This window comes from Bufo bufo, chromosome 1, assembly GCF_905171765.1.
Source record: "Bufo bufo chromosome 1, aBufBuf1.1, whole genome shotgun sequence".
Lineage (NCBI taxonomy): Eukaryota > Metazoa > Chordata > Amphibia > Anura > Bufonidae > Bufo > Bufo bufo.
This window is the reverse complement of record NC_053389.1, coordinates 569,041,077-569,059,392: the sequence shown is the minus strand read 5'-3', so window position 1 is coordinate 569,059,392 and position 18,316 is coordinate 569,041,077.

Below are 18,316 nucleotides of genomic sequence, written 5' to 3'. Positions count from 1 at the left end.
CCTATAACTGCAACAGTGAACACTGAATATATCTTGTTTTTCTAACAAAATATGTCACTAAAGGATTTACCACATATAACTGCAAAAGTGAACGCTGAATTAATTTTGTTTTTGTACTGAAATAAAAACTGCAGAAGTGAAATGCGTATATATTTTTCGTTTTGTACTGAAATAGGCCACTAAACTCTTTCACCACAAATAAATGCAACAGTGAATTGCGTATATATTTTTCCTTTTTGTACTGAAATAGGCCACTGAACTCTTTCACCACAAATAAATGCAACAGTGAAGTGGTAATTTTTTTCCCTTTTTGTACTGAAATAGGCCACTAAACTCTTTCACCACAAATAAATGCAACAGTGAATTGCATATATATTTTTCCTTTTTGTACTGAAATAGGCCACTAAACTCTTTCACCACAAATAAATGCAACAGTGAAGTGCGTATATATTTTTCCTTTTTGTACTGAAATAGGCCACTAAACTCTTTCACCACAAATAAATGCAACAGTGAAGTGCGTATTTTTTTTCCCTTTTTGTACTGAAATAGGACACTGAAAACTTTCACCACATATAACTGCAGAAGTTAAATGCGTATATATATTTTTCCTTTTTGTACTGAAATAGGCCATTAAACTCTTTCACCACAAATAAATGCAACAGTGAAGTGCATATTTTTTTTCCTTTTTCTACTGAAATCGGACACTGAACGCTTTCACCACATATATGTAATGACCGGCGTCATGCAAAGGGAGGGAAATGGGAAGGCCCTGTCCAAGGGAGAGGGAAAGGTGGTGACCCCTGACTCACCTTGCGGCTGGCACCTGACTGCCCTGACGTCCCTAGACGGGTTCCTCACCCGTACGCCGATCACGTGCCTAAACCCTAGCTTTCCCTAAGATGAGCCCTGTGTAGTAAACAGGGCGGTGGGATCACTAGTCCGCACCACTGACACTAAGGGGAAAACACCAAGGAGAGGACAGACAATACAGACAAACATATAATCCCAGGTGGGCGACAACAGCAGACCACCAAGGCCCAACAGGGATCCGGAGGGTAACACTCTGGAACAACAACCAGGGATCTCAGCTACTCAGCTCCAGTGGGTCAGTATAGAAGTCCAGGCAGGAAGCTCTATATCTGGCAACCAGAGAAGTGGGAGATGGGAATATAAGGAGGTTGGGATTGCTGGACAAGAAACAGCTGAGGAGGAGAAGCTACGGATCCCTGAGTGAGCCAAAAAGGATTGCAAGGCAAACCCAGAAAGCTACCATTACGAAACAGCACTGTCTTTGTACATCAAACGCACAGCCACCCGCTGCGACTTCCTGTCCCCGGGTATAACGGAGTCAGACGTGGCTCTTGACACCCTCGTGACAGTACCCCCCCTTCCACGAGGGGCCTCCGGACACTCAGGACTAGGTCTCTCAGGATAAGAGGCATGAAAAACCCGAACTAACCTGTCGGCGTTTACCTCAGACGCTGGAACCCACATTCTTTCCTCGGGACCGTAACCCCTCCAATGCACCAGATATTGAAGTGAATGGTGGACCCGACGAGAATCAACAATTTTGGATATTTGAAACTCTAGATTACCATCCACAATAACAGGAGGGGGTGTCAGCGGTGATGGTTCTAGAGGTGGAACATTCTTTTTGAGTAACGATTTATGGAAGACGTTATGAATTTTAAAAGTCTGAGGTAGCTCCAGGCGAAAAGCCACGGGGTTAATGATGGCTACTATTTTGTAAGGACCAATAAATCTAGGACCCAGTTTCCAAGAGGGAACCTTTAATTTAATATTCCTAGTAGATAACCACACATAGTCATTCATTCCTAGGTCCGGACCTGGCGACCGTTTCTTATCAGCCATGCATTTATATTTACCTCCCATATTTTTCAAATTAGCTTGCACTTTCTGCCATACAGATGAAAGAGACGACGAAAACCGTTCCTCTTCGGCAAAGCCAGAAGACCCCCCCTCTTTGAAAGTACAGAATTGGGGATGAAAACCATATGCACCAAGAAATGGTGACTTGCCAGTAGATTCCTGACGGCGATTATTTATGGCAAACTCGGCTAACGGTAAATATGATGACCACACCTCTTGGTTTTCAGACACAAAACATCTTAGATATGTATCAAGGTTTTGGTTGGTACGCTCAGTCTGTCCATTCGACTGAGGATGGAAAGCTGAGGAAAAGGACAAGTGTACCCCCAAACGGGAACAAAAAGCTTTCCAAAACTTAGAAATAAACTGGGTTCCCCGATCCGAAACAACATCAGAAGGGACCCCGTGAAGCTTCACGATTTCACTGATGAATACCTGAGCAAGAGTCTTAGCATTAGGTAGTGCGGGTAACGCAATGAAGTGTACCATTTTGCTAATCCTGTCCACTACTACCAAGATAACTGTTTTACCCGCAGACAAAGGTAAGTCAGTGATAAAATCCATTGACAGATGTGTCCATGGCCTATTGGGGATGACAAGTGGCAATAAAGACCCTGCAGGACGTGTATGAGAGACTTTCGCGCGCGCACAAGTAGAACAAGAAGACACAAAATCCATTACATCCTGACGCAACCTTGGCCACCAAAAATGACGAGACAATAGCTCCAAGGTTGCTTTACTACCCGGGGGCCCAGCAAGTGCCGAATTATGATGTTCCTTTAATAATTCGAGACGCAGGTTCAACGGTACAAACAATTTCTCTGAGGGGCAAGAGACCGGGGCGTCCCCCTGGGCCTCTAACACCTTCCCCTCCAGAACAGAGTGTACCGCAGAGACAACCACTCCTCTTTGTAGAATGGGTACCGGATCACTCACATTACCCCCTCCAGGGAAACAACGTGATAATGCATCTGCCTTGGTATTTTTTGCCCCAGGACGATAGGTAATAACAAAGTTAAACCTCGTAAAAAATAGCGACCACCTAGCTTGTCTAGGGGTGAGACGCTTAGCTGATTCGAGGTACAGAAGGTTTTTGTGGTCCGTAATCACAGTGACGGGGTGGATTGCCCCCTCTAAAAAGTGACGCCATTCTTCAAACGCTAGTTTAATAGCTAATAGTTCCCTATTGCCAATATCATAGTTCTTCTCTGCTGCAGATAGTTTTTTAGAAAAGAAAGCACAAGGACGCCATTTGAAAGGAGACGGACCCTGAGACAGTACAGTACAGTACTTCAACAATAAAAGGCTGGGAGACATCAGGTTGGATTAGTACAGGTGCCGAGGTAAACCTCTCTTTTAGAGAGGAAAAATCAATTTTAGCGGCGTCAGACCATTTAGAAAAATCAGTCCCCTTCCTATTCATGTCAGTAAGGGGTTTTACAATCACCGAATAATTTTTAATGAATTTTCTATAGAAATTTGCGAAGCCCAAGAACCGTTGCAGTGCTTTGAGGTTCTCAGGAAGATCCCAATCTAAAATTGCCTGGACCTTCCTAGGATCCATACGGAAACCTGAAGCAGATAATAAATACCCTAGGAACTGTATTTCCTGAACGGCGAAAACACACTTTTCAATTTTAGCATATAATTTATTCGTCCGTAGGACCTGTAGTACCTGTCTGACATGCACCTCATGTGTTTTCAGATCCGACGAATAAATTAAAATATCATCTAGGTATACCACCACAAACCTGCCGATAAGATGACTAAAAATGTCATTAACGAAATGTTGGAAGACAGCAGGAGCATTGGTCAGACCGAAAGGCATGACTAGATTTTCATAATGCCCCTCAGGGGTGTTAAAGGCTGTCTTCCACTCATCCCCTTCCTTGATACGAATCAGATTGTAGGCCCCCCTAAGATCAAGTTTTGAGAACCACCTAGCACCCACAATCTGATTAAACAGGTCAGGAATGAGAGGAAGAGGGTATGGGTCTCGGATGGTTATCTGGTTTAATTTGCGAAAATCTAGGCAAGGATGCAGGCCCCCATCTTTCTTTTTAACGAAGAAAAACCCTGCAGCCACGGGTGAAGAAGAGGGTCTGATGTGTCCCTTAGCCAAGCTCTCGGAGATATAATCTTTCATGGCTTGTCTCTCTGGACCCGAAAGATTATATAACCTGGTCTTGGGTAATTTTGCACCGGGAATCAGGTTAACCGGGCAATCATAAGGACGGTGAGGTGGTAACTTCTGACAACCCTTTTCAGAAAAAACGTCCTCAAAGTCCGAAACAAATGTGGGTAGGGTAGCTATGGAGGCGACTAAGCAATTGCTATTTAAGCAATTTTCTCTGCACTGCTCACTCCACTCCAATATCTCCCTGGCCTGCCAATCCACCACTGGATTGTGCGCTTCCAACCAGGGAAGACCCAACACCATCGGAGTGGGAAGCCCCTCCAGAACATAACATGAAAGCAACTCGTTATGGTGGTCCCCTACCCGAAGGTGTAAGTTATGGACAATGTGAGTGAGGTTTCTCTGAGACAGAGGAGCAGAATCAATAGCGAATATGGGAATAGGTCTCTGTAGCGTACAGAGAGACAAACCCATAGTGTGGGCAAAATGGGCATCTATCAAATTTACTCCTGCTCCACTGTCTAGAAAAAAAGAAATAGTCTCCGTCTTAACGCCAAAAACAACAACCGCTGGCAACACAAATTGCGATGTTCGTATGGAGGAAACGTATACCCCCCCGGCTGACATCCTCCACACAGCCTGGGGTTAGTAGTTTTCCGACGGTCTTTTGTTTTTGAGGAAGGAAGGACAGACATTAATAAAATGACCCCTCTCCCCACAGAAAAAACAAACCACACGCCTACGGCGAGCCTCAGGAGGACGGACCTGACGAGTAGTTCCTCCTAGCTGCATAGGCTCGTCTAAGTCCGTACAGACTAACTGCTGCTTGAGAGGGGTTACCAATTGCTCCAGATTTTTCAATCTGTCCCTAAGACGTCTATCTATTCTGATAGAAAGGGACATCACTGCATCAAGGGAAAAGGGAGTCTCATATAGCGCAAGCGCATCCTTAATCCTTTCGGATAACCCAGAGCAGAACTGACTCCTGAGAGCCGGGTCGTTCCACTGGGTATCCGTAGCCCACCTACGGAACTCTGCGCAATACTCCTCTACTGGCCGCTCTCCCTGTAGGAGTCTCCGTAATTTTGATTCAGCCAGTGCGACTCGGTCAGGGTCGTCATATATGAGACCCAAGGCCCCAAAAAATTCATCCACTGACCGGAGAGCCTGGGAATCAGTGGGTAAAGAGAACGCCCAGGATTGCGGGTCCCCCTGCAGCAGGGATATAACAACCCCCACCCACTGTTCTTCATTACCAGAGGAGTAAGGGCGCAGTTTAAAATATAATTTACAGGCCTCACGGAACGTCACAAATTTGTCCCTTCCCCCAGAAAATCTGTCAGGAAAAACAACCTTGGGTTCCGCAACAACCTGGTTACCTGTAGCAACCGCTGTGCTTGCGGTCTGTTGCAATTGCTGCTGTTGCTGGAGGACCGACGCCTTCAATCCTGCCACCTCCAAAGACAGGCCTTGAAGTTGCTTTGACAAAGCAGCAATTGGATCCATACTGGATTCTAAGTAGGTAGAAAGAAATGTTATTTTTTTTTTTTTTTTTTTTTTTACCTACACAAAATAAGGGCCAGATATAATGTAATGACCGTTGTCACGCAAAGGGAGGGAAATGGGAAGGCCCTGTCCAAGGGAGAGGGAAAGGTGGTGACCCCTGACTCACCTTGCGGCTGGCACCTTACTGCCCTGACGTCTCTAGACGCGTTCCTCACCCGTACGCCGATCACGTGCCTAAACCCTAGCTTTCCCTAAGATGAGCCCTGTGTAGTGAACAGGGCGGTGGGATCACTAGTCCGCACCACTGACACTAAGAGGAAAACACCAAAGAGAGGACAGACAATACAGACAAACATATAATCCCAGGTGGGCGACAACTGCAGACCACCAAGGCACAACAGGGATCCGGAGGGTAACACTCTGGAACAACAACCAGGGATCTCAGCTACTCAGCTCCAGTGGGTCAGTATAGAAGTCCAGGCAGGAAGCTCTATATCTGGCAACCAGAGAAGTGGGAGATGGGAATATAAGGAGGTTGGGATTGCTGGACAAGAAACAGCTGAGGAGGAGAAGCTACGGATCCCTGAGTGAGCCAAAAAGGATTGCAAGGCAAACCCAGAAAGCTACCATTACGAAACAGCACTGTCTTTGTACATCGAACGCGCAGCCACCCGCTGCGACTTCCTGACCCCGGGTATAACGGAGTCAGACGTGGCTCTTGACACCCTCGTGACAATATAACTGCAGAAGTGAAATGCGTATATATTTTTCCTTTTTGTACTGAAATAGGCCACTAAACTCTTTCAACACAAATAAATGCAGAAGTGAAGTGCGTATATTTTTTTCCTTTTTGTACCGAAATAGGCCACTAAACTCTTTCAACACAAATACATGCAACAGTGAAGTGAGTATATTTTTTTCCTTTTTGTACTGAAATACGACACTGAACGCTTTCACCACATATAACTGAAGAAGTGAAATCCATATATATATTTTTTTTTTCACAGATATAAACCACTAAAGGCTTTTCAACATAGCACTTGCTGGAATGTCATAGCTGTATAATGGCTATTTGGATCCCCAAATAATGTTTCCCTTCACTTGTAAATCGCTTTTTTCACAATGAGGTTTTTCTAGCACTGTCCCTAGTGACTTCAGACGTTTCTCCCTGCACTAAGATGCTGTGAGATGATTCCTCACTATATTTTCCCTGCAATTTGAATAATGTTTCCCTGCACTTGTAAATCACTTTTTTTTTCACAATGAATTTTTCTAGCACTGTCCCTAGTGACTTCAGACGTTTCTCCCTGCACTAAGATGCTGTGAAATGATTCCTCCCTATCATTTCCCTGCAAATTGAATAATGTTTTCCTGCACTTATAAATCACTTTTTTTCACAATGAGGTTTTCAGTATAACTCTCCCTAGCGCCTGCAACATCTGTCCCTGCACTCAGAATGCTGGAAAATGTCTGAATCCAAGATGGCTGCGGGTATTTATAGGGCTGTGACATCACAGGGCTGGCTGGCTGAATTATGGGTCAGCCCGCCTTCCCAGAGTTCCTTGCCCTCACGTGTATTTTAGGGAAAATTGCGATTCGTTACCACGAAGCATTAGGAAATTCGCATTCGTTGCAAATCAAATTTTTCCGGAAATTTGGATCGAATTCCACTTCGTCTGATTCGATTCGCTCATCTCTATTGATGACCTATTCTCAGGATAGGAAAGAAATAGGTTCAGGAGCAGCACAGCATGCGGCTTGTGTAGAGCAGTGATGGAAATCATGCAGCAGCTGGGCAAGAGATCACAGATCCAATGCGATCCACAGGAATGCAGAAAAGATAGAAGGCCACAGCAGCATGTCCAGCAATTCTTCTTTATTGTCGAACACTTCACAGCATAGCGTAAAAACAATGGCAACGTTTCGGCTAAATGTAGCCTTTGTCAAGCATATGTTTCAACTAAAAAAACAGCATATAAATCTAAACTACTGGTACCTCCCACAATCATAATGATCCAATCGACAGTGATATCGGGTGACACACCTACATAACATCAAATCACAATACTGCTATATCACACTAATCAGCTGATTCAAATCAGTATATGCTAATACAGCGTATTCACCTGTATGGAGTGATCGCGGGTAGACATCGGCATGGTGACTGGTGTCCCAATGTTGAAGGTGCGCATGTCCGTGAGCGTCATCAGATAGTGGCCGACTCGCGTCATTCCGCCGCGACCACTTGTGACGTAACCAAATGACGCGTAGCAAAGTAGGCAGCGTGGTTACCAATAGAGTGCGTCCGCACCGCCGACGTAAGCAAACGGCGTGCAGGACATGTGTTTGGAAAGACAATCAATACACAACCACATAGCCGGGATATACTATATCGCGTCATGTTGCTTATAATAGAATTCCACCATGCCGATGTATAGCCGCGATCCTCCAACTAGCGATCTCAATCAACTCGCATTAAAATGAACATAGATGCAAAGATGATGTATTGCATCATCTGTGAAAAATCATCATGTTACAAAACATCATATTTAAATAAGTGACTAAATAGGTGTGTAACAACTGTCGTGCCATTACTTAATGTGGTCTGTTTAAGTTATTATAGGAAACATAAAAACAATGTTATATAACACATGAGAGTCTAGCTGATTCCTGCCACATTGAATTCAAGATTGAGTCCAAATGGTTGCAAGGACCTCAGCGTATAAATCCATTTAAGTACTTTTTTTCTCAGTATTGCATCCTTGTCTCCCCCTCTGCGTAGGAAACCCACACTGTCTATGGATTTATACGCTGAGGTCCTTGCAACCATTTGGACTCAATCTTGAATTAAATGTGGCAGGAATCAGCTAGACTCTCATCTGTTATATAAGCTGCTAAACCCAGAAAGACACATAAGCAGAAGTCCTGAAAAGAAGACTGGGTCCATTGCTTTACCACAGCAAAGGTGGAGGAATCGGCAGCACTTGGAAGGGTATGAAGTTTGTCACTTCTTTCAACAGGTAGAAGAGAATCCTCTTTTTGGCAATTGTCCTGGAAAACCCAATTTAGGGCTCAAAAGGGGTTAATACGACTTGTGTTTGTTGGAACTCTGGATCCTGAGCATTTTTCACTGCAGAGCAGTCCTTATTGTTAGCAATGGTAGTCCTTGGTTACGTCTGGATGCAGGTTTCATTGTTTCTATGTCAGAAGCAAATGTGACCAAAACCCAGCCCAGAATAAAAAAGCATTCAATACAGATTAAAAAAAACTGAAAAAGCTTGAAAACATGTCTGGTGGATGCAGAGCAACAAACACTGCAGACTTCCCTTTGGAAGAATATACAGTATGTGTTGGCCAGATGGCATTAGTGAAGACATGAAAAACCACTGCCCCAGTTGTTATGATTTCCAACATACTATAAATGTTTCTTCTCATGCCCCTTTCCAAATGTGTAATAGATGCCAGCTTTGTTTATACAGTGCCTCCGGTTTAGGGCATTAAATGATATTCCTGAGTGTGACATTTGGGGTTTGTTATCACTTTCCCATTTCACAAGTAAATCTGTGCTGGGTGGAAACATGACCATCTGGCCTGCAGTCAGTCATGATATTCATTATTTTTTATATCAGGAACCATTTCAAGTTGTGAAATACTGATCCATTTCCAGATGGGTAAATTAAAGTCTTATCTTTATGTACTGTGAAAGGAGATTTCCGCTTGTTCTTGCCAGTTTTAGCCCAGCATAATTAATCTGCTATTGCATAGAACTAAATCTTTCTTGTTCAGATATTATGTTTTAGAAAGTTCATCATAATTGAAAAGTTTGGCTTTGTTCAGTTTGTGTGTTTATTTGTTTAAGGACATTAAAGATGTTTAGTAAGAAAATTAAATTCTTACTTTAATGAGAGAGAAAGGATAAAATGTGAAGTGATTGCTCTAGATTAGACAGTCACTATCATAATTTTGTTACCTCCATTATAATTTTAGCAAAAACGTAGCAAAATGTCTGTGTGTCATGCCCTGCCCTGTAGGTGTTCTGAGGAGATCTGTCAGAGTTGCTGCACGTGACTCGATCTGACAGTTTGTTTTGTTGTGGGTTTGAGCAGAATCCCACCTCCTCCCAGGTGTTGCTCTTTAGGTAATTGGTGAGGCTATTTATTCCTCTCTCTCCCTATAGCCTTTGCGGGTTATACCTGTAGTTCTGCCTTGTGTGAGCTCTGGAAGTTTTGGTGGATCGTATTCTCCAACACATCTCTAGATAAGTCCTTTTCCCTTTTTCCTTCTGTGTCTATTTTGACTAGGCCTCTAGCGTGACGCTAGCTCCTTCGGTTGTTGAAGGAGCTGGGTGCCTCTTTCCCTCTTCCCTACAGCTGAAGGTTTGGTTCAGTGTGTTTATAGTCTTAGGTACGTGGGCATGTGCATATCTACCATTGAGATATGCACATGGGCATAGCAGCTTAGGGAAAGTGTTTTAGGGATTGCTAGGAGGTGACCCCTCCGTTCCCTAGCATTTGGGGCCTAGTCAGTTGTTTTGTTTGCTTTGCCGTGTTCTGTTCCCTTCTCTTATCTTACCTACCATGACATTATAACCCGCCATACCTTTTTTTCTTCCCTTGCTGTTTGCAAAATGGAAACTATTGGTGCTTTGGTTGATCGCATGCAGGGATTGTCTTTGGAGGTAGCTGACCTCCGCAATTCGGTTGCACGGTGTCAGAGTACTTTGGCGTCTGGTGCCGCTGGGGGAAACCAGATCTGCCTGGAACCTAAGGTCACTCTCCCTGATAGGTTTTCCGGGGGAAGTGCTAACTTTGTTCAGTTCAGGGAGTCCTGTAAATTGTATTTTTGTCTGCGTCAGATTTAATCTGGAGACGAAAACCAAAGAGTAGGGATTATTATTTCTCTGCTAAAAGGTGACGTTCAGTCTTGGGCTTTTTCTCTGGTTCACAGTCCCTCCGGTCGGTGGATGAATTTTTCAGAGCCCTGGGCCTGATTTATGAAGACCCGGACCGGGTCTCTATGGCTGAATCTAAGTTGCGCAGCTTGTGCCAGGGGGAACAAACTGCGGAGTCGTATTGTGCTGAATTTAGAAGATGGGGGACTGACTTGGAGTGGAATGATCCTGCACTCTGTAGTCAGTTCTGTCAGGGGCTATCTGAGAGATTAAAAGATGCCCTTGCATTTCATAATTCTTTGGAGGCGGCCATGTCTTTGGCCGTACGGATTTATAGACGTTTTAGGGAGAGGTGCAAGGTTCCCCTCGGGCAGGGAGTGCTGTCTGGTGGAGAATCAGTCCCTCCTGTCCCTCGGGGTCCTATGACACTTGAATTAGGGTCTGGAGAGGAGCCTATGCAATTGGGTCAGGTTACTTCGTGCTCTGGTAATAGGAATTTTAGGAAGCTGAATAGACTGTGTTACTTCTGTGGTAAAGAAGGTCATTTCGCTAATGTGTGCCCTTTTATTAAACCTCAAAGTCGTAATGAAAAAAAAAATAGGGGATTCCTTCAAAGAAAAAAAAAAACTCCCTTACTCTTAGTAGTGTGAATGGGGAGTCAGAGCAGGCATATTCATATCCTACCTGCAGTACCAGATTCCTCCTGCCTGCCATGGTGGCACTAGACTCTGGAAATTTTGAGTTAAAGGTATTTGTTGACAGTGGTTAATCTTATTGATTTTCAATTTATTCATGGTCATGGTTTTAAAACTAGCATATTAAGCAAAGAGATGCCAGTGTTTGCTATAGATTCCTCCCCCCTCTCGCAAAGATGTCTAACTCATATTGTTAAGGATATTCATTTGAGGGTGGGTGATTCTAATGTTCAGTTCATTTCTTGTTTTGTTATGAAAGGTTTGCCTGCTCCAATGGTTCTGGATTTACCATGGCTAATAAAAACATAACCCTACCATTGACTGGCAAACAAGACAAATCAGTATATGGAGTGAATTTTGTATGAACAACTGTCGTAGTGCCTCTATTTCGGGGGTGTCCACTAAGGTGTTGCCTCAGTTTCTTTCCGATTTTTCAGACGTATTCTCGGAGGGTGGAACTCAGGAGTTGCCCCCTCACCGAGAGTATGAATGTCCGGTCAATCTTATCCCTGGAGCAAAATTCCCCAAATCTCGATTTATATAATCTTTCTCGACCCGAAAGAGTAGCTATGCGGGAGTATATTGCCAAGAGTTTGGCAAAGGGACATATTAGACCATGTAAGTCTCCTATAAATCCGCTGGCTTCTATTTCATAAAGAAGAAGGACGGATCCCTTAGACCATGCCTAGATTTCCGGGAACTGAATCTCATTACTGTCCGTGATCCTTATCCCCTTCCCTTGATTCCGGATCTTTTTGATCAGATTGTTGGTGCCAAGGTGTTTTCTAAGTTGGATTTAAGAGGAGCTTATAATCTGATCAGAATAAGGGAAGGAGATGAATGGAAAACAGACTTCAATATCCCCGAGGGTCACTTCGAGAACCTAGTCATGCCCTTTGGTTTAACTAATGCTCCAGCAGTCTTTCAGCACTTTATCAATGACATTTATCATCATTTGGTGGGGAAGTTTGTTTTTATTTACCTCGATGACATACTAATTTATTCACCTGATATGAAGACTCATCAGGATCATTTGAGACAAGTGTTATTGATCCTTCGGGAGAATAAATTGTATGCTAAGTTGGAAAAATGTGTGTTTGCTGTTCAGGAGCTGCCGTTTTTGGGGTACTAGCTTTCTGCCTCCGGTTTTCGTATGGATCCCGAAAAAGTCTGCTCGGTACTGGAATGGGACTGGCCGAAAAATCTGAAAGCCCTGATGCGGTTTTTAGGATTTACTAATTACTACAGAAAATTCATCCTGAATTATTCCACCATTGTCAAAACTTTGACAGATACAGTATGACTAGAAAGGGCGCTGTCTTCTCTGTCTGGTCGGATGAGGCATTACAGGCTTTTTCTGCTATTAAGAAATGTTTTGCTTCTGCTCCCATTCTGATGCAATCTGATGTGTCTCAACCCTTCATTGTGGAGGTTGACGCGTCAGAAGTGGGAGTCGGAGCAGTCTTGTCGCAGTGTCCCTCTCCTAGCAAATGGCGCCCGTGTGATTTTTTTCTCCAAGAAACTTTCGGCCGCCGAAATAAATTATGATGTTCGGAATAGAGAGTTGTTGGCCATCAAATTGGCCTTTGAAGAGTGGCGTCATTGGCTAGAACGGGCTACTCATCCTATTACAGTATTTACTGACCATAAGAATCTGGCTTACCTACAATCTCCAAAGCGTTTAAATCCTAGGCAGACTAGATGGTCATTGTTTTTTACCAGGTTCAATTTTGTGGTCACCTATCGCCCTGGGATTAAAAACGTCAAAGCGGATGCGTTGTCACGTAGCTTTCCTGGGGGGGGGGGGGATTCAGAGGATCCCGCTCCGATTTTGGCTGATGGGGTGGTGATTTCCGCTCTTTACCCCGAGCTGGAGACGGAAGTGTTGGGGGCTCAAGAGGAGGCACCTGATTCTTGTCCTCCAGGCAAGTTGTTTGTTCCTTCTGAACTGCGATACGAGGTGTTCAAGGAACATCACGATACTGTCCTTGCGGGATACCCTGGAAGTAGATCCACTATAGACATTATTTCTCGGAGATTATGGTGGCCAGGGTTGCGTAAAGGTGTTGAGGGTTATGTAGCAGCTTGTGAGACCTGTGCACGCGCAAAGGTGGCTCACATTCGGCCATCAGGATCTCTTCTTCCTTTGTCCATTCCATCTCATCCTTGGACGCATTTGTTCAAGGACTTCATTACTGATTTGCCGAGTGCCTCTGGGAAAAACTGTGATTTTGGTGGTAGTGGACCGCTTTAGCAAGATGGCTCACTTTGTACCATTATCAGGTTTGCCCAATGCGAAAACTCTCGCACAGGTTTTTATTGATAATATTGTGAAATGACATGGCATTCCCTCTGATGTGGTGTCTGATAGGGGGACGCAATTTGTTTCCAGGTTTTGGAGGGCGTTTTGTTCTCGTCTGGGTATTCAGTTGTCTTTCTCTTCGGCTTTTCATCATCAGTCGAATGGTCAAACTGAGCGCACTAACCAAAACCTGGAGTCCTATTTGAGGTGTTTTGTCGCTGAGAATCAGGATGAGTGGTCCTCGTTCTTGTCTTTAGCTGAGTTTGTCTTGAATAACCGTAGGCAGGAGTTAACTGATAAGTCACCATTTTTTGGTGCATATGGTTTTCACCCTCAGTTTAGTACTTTTTCTGGGACCGAATCTTCTGGGATACCGGAAGTGGAGAGAATCTCTTCCTCTTTGTCATCTATCTGGCGGAAGATTCAAGTTAATTTGAAAAAAATGGGTGAAAGATATAAACGGATGGCTGACAAAAGACATATGACTGGTCCGGACCTGTGTGTGGGTGATTTGGTGTGGTTGTCCACTAAAAACATTAAGCTGAAGGTACCCTCTTGGAAATTGGGTCCAAGATTTATTGGCCCTTACAAAATCTCGGCCATTGTCAATCTGGTGGCGTTTCGTCTGAAACTTCCGCAGGCCTGGAAGATCCATAATGTGTTTCACAGGTCCTTGTTGAAGAAATATGTGGAACCTGTGGAACCATCTCCTTTGCCTCCTCCTCCTGTTTTGGTTGATGGTAATCTGGAGTTTCAGATCTCTAGAATTCTCAACTCACGTGTTCTTTGGGGTTCCCTTCAGTACCTGGTGCATTGGAGGGGATACGGTCCTGAGGAAAGAATGTGGGTTCTGGCTACCGATGTTAATGCTAGCGCCTTGTGAATGCCTTTCACAGGGCACAACCCGATAAAGTTGGGGCCTGGGTGTCCAGAGGTCACCCGTAGAGGGGGGGTTACTGTCACGCCCTGCCCTGTGGGTTTTCTGAGGAGATCTGTCAGAGTTGTTGCACATGACTCGATCTGACAGTTTGTTTTGTTGTGGGTTTGAGCAGAATCCCACCTCCTCCCAGGTGTTGCTCTTTAGGTAAATGGTGAGGCTATTTATTTCTCCCTCTCCCTATAGCCTTTGCGGGTTATAGTTCTGCCTTGTGTGAGCTCTGGAAGTTTGGTGGATCGTATTCTCCAACACATCTCTAGATAAGTCCTTTTCCCTTTTTCCTTCTGTTTGTTTTGACTAGGCCTCTAGGGTGATGCTAGCTCCTTCGGTTGTGGAATGAGCTGGGTGCCTCTTTCCCTCTTCACTACAGCTGAGGGTTTGGTTCAGTGTGTTATAGTCTTAGGTACGTGGGCATGTGCATATCTACCATCGAGATATGCACATGGGCATAGCAGCTTAGGGAAAGTGTTTTAGGGATTGCTAAGAGGTGACCCCTTTGTTCCCTAGCATTTGGGGCCTAGTCAGTTGTTTTGTTTGCTTTGCTGTGTTCTGTTTCCTTCCCTTATCTTACCTACCATGACACTGTGTTTTTCACATATTGGTCTGGGTGGATAAATATTATTACTATAATATTTTTAAAGGGGTTCTTAAAATGGCCACCAACAACCTGTCCTAAAATGTAAGCAGGACTGGTTGCTCCGCTTACAGAGCTGCTTAGAGAGCGAGGGGTGAAGTCTCACTATACACTACGCTCTGTCACTTGCCTGTATTAGGCACTGGTAAGATTTCCTGTCAGGCTGTTCAGACATGATGGAATATCATAGACAGGATCACATTATTACCATCTATTTTACAGCAGTGTAGTGTGGTCCCACCCCCTCACTAGTGATGAGCGGCATAGGCAATATTCGAATTCACTGTATTTTGCAAATTTTTGGCCGAATATTCGCCATAAATTTGAAAATTCGTGATCTCCAGTCATTGTTTACGTGATTGCGAAAAATCGGCAATGTAATATATTTTGCGATAAATTTGCACTATAATAGCACTATAGACTATATTCTAAATATTCGCGGGATTCTTAAAGTAGCGATATTCGCGATTAAAATTCACGATTCGAATATTCGCGCTAAACACTACCCCTCAGGCAGTTCTGCAAGTGGAGGCAGCTAGTCCTGCTCACATTCTAAGACAAGTTGCCAGTGGCCATTTTAAATCATTCTTGAGAACCCCTTTAACAATAAGAATAGCAATTCAAAAGATAATTAATAATGAATTAGTTAAGTAATTAAAACATTTAAGATGTTACTTCTTACATTACTAGTTAAATATTTACATTGTAAGTTGAGGAAATATACTTGGTTACTTTTATTTTTTTTGCAGTTTATATCATACATTAATTTGGTTCAAAGTCCAAAATGTATTTTTAGAAACTATTGTTTAATAATAACAGCAAAGATCCTGAATTCCATGACATGACTGCTTCTGGAAATGCACTCAACAGTATGCAACTTGAGCTGAACAAGTGGGTAAAGTTTAACAGTCTGGTTCCTAGGGATGCAATGCTTCTTTAAGGGAGTTGTCAGGCAACACATCCCTAGTAATCCATCTATGGCAGATTACTCATGCCTTCAACTCAATAACGAATTGCCAGCAAACTTCACCTTACTTTATCTCTTTCTGCTATAACTGACATGTATTTGTAACAGAAAATTTAGATGAAGACATTTTCCAAACAATGGACTTTAATAACAGTGTAACATAATAATAATACATCTTTTCAGTACCCAAATTGAAAAGTCAAAAGATATAACACTATTGTCATATCTCTGGACTATATAAGTTATAGGGTATTTTACAGTTTACCATCTGTCTTACCGCAGGTTGAGAAACTGCTTTAGATTATATACGTATGTGATGCCAGATTTATCACAGTGGCTCAGGCTGAATGATAAAGATGGAGCATGGCTAGACACCTTACCTATTGGCTGCCATTGTTTGTGAAATAAATTTACACCATCATTGTGGTGCAATTCTAGCATAAAATGTTTCACATTAGGCCATGCCCTCTTTCCCTAAACCTAGACGAACCAAATTGTACCACATTTTTTGTGCAATTTATGTCATAATCGAGGTTCATTAACCTTTGTCTGTTAATTTGGGTTAATCAAAAAGAGTTAAAATATTTGGGTTAATAAGTAGTTTATCAATCCTTGAATGAAAGAACATATGTGAGTATCTCATGTCCCTTCAGTTCCAACTTCTTAGAATCAAGAAGAGCATTAATTCTAAGCTATCTTCAAGTATTCAGCTATGCAGCGCCTGAGACAGCCAAGACAGCAATTATGTGGGTAAACTACGTGACAGTTGCCATCTTGCTCCCTTTGTATATGGAAATCATGGCTTTGCAATTCTTACATAGCCCATAAATGGGCAGCTGGGGTAAGCTATGAGCACATTTACAAATGTATCTGTCACACAACTCAGCAGTTTAGAGCAGGACTACTCAACTAGTTTTAATAGAGGTCCACTTACCTTTGTCTGCAGTTAGGTGACAGTCCGGAGCTTGACACCAGCAGTAAAGATGCTGTCTTGCTAAAATCAAAAACCAAGGGGTGACTGCTATAATAAAACTTAACTTTTAATGATAAAATAGTTTAAATGATCAGAAAAATGTAAAATAGTTAACCTCATAGATATACTCAACCCCACTATTATAAAGACGGGCATAATCGGCTTATACAGAGTATGCGGCGGCACCAAACCCAGTGGAAATGAAAAAAGAACTAATAGTTCTTGCACATCCAGTCATAAACCCGAACTTGTACGGGGTTGAAATATAGTGCAGGGAATGGATAAACACCTGACTCTACAATTGCTGTACGGAAGGGTGCTGTGCTGGCCTAAAAAGCCTGAAGGACACCCTACCTACACACGGGATGCAGTAGGAACTATTGGTTCTTTTTTCATTTCCGCTGGTTTGGGTGCCACGTGTACCCTGTATATGCCACCCATACCCCTGGTTATCATAAGGGTTAAGTACATCTATGAGGTTTACTATTTTAAGTTATTCTGATCTGGGTTAATTTTGACTATTTTATTATTAAAAGTTATCAAAAGGAAAACTGGTAAAAACTGTATTTTGACCGATTTTTACGGCGCTTGCTTGGAAGGATTCAGACCAGATGGTAAGCGTACCCTAACCTTTATCAAACCACTCTCTACAAAGTGACACTGCACATGTGGCGCTGCCTCCCTCTTTTCTTGTTTTACATTATTAAAAGTTAGGTTTTATTAGAGCAGTCACCCTTTGGTTTTTGATTTAAATGTTTCTGGTGAAGTACCTCCATAGTGGTTCATCCTCTGTGGTTCTAGGTTAGATTTTGTGTCTTGCTAATCTTTTGCAACCTCTGTAGAACTAATTACAAAGAACAGCATTATCAATTTAGACCAAACCCCTAAATGAATTAATTAAGACCCCAGAGCCCCAAACACATTCAGACCAGACCCTTATACTTGTACTCTTACACGTACCACAACATAATTGTACATTGTTGGTGCAGTGTAAGTGTATGGAGCATTGAGCCTGCTCCATATGCGACAAGTGCCAGTTGTTTAATACACGCCAACATGCGACCACAATGATGGGAATCAGATGATTTAGCTCTTCAGATGCCAAAGTAAATAGTTACTGCAGCATCTTCAGAGTTGGACAGATGCAGGGGTCTCCCTCTGTCCTCTGATCATAGCACTTGCCGAAAAATCACATGCTCAGAAGCTCCAATTGGTTGATATGCCAGCCTGGAGCCTTATAAAGGCTCCCAGGCTGGTCATAATGAGCTGCCTGAATAACCATGGCATGGCCTGACAGGCAACCTGTGAAAATTACATAGACTGCAACAGTATACTGTTTCAGTCTTTGGTATAAGCGATCAGATCACATGTTCAAGTCCCCTAA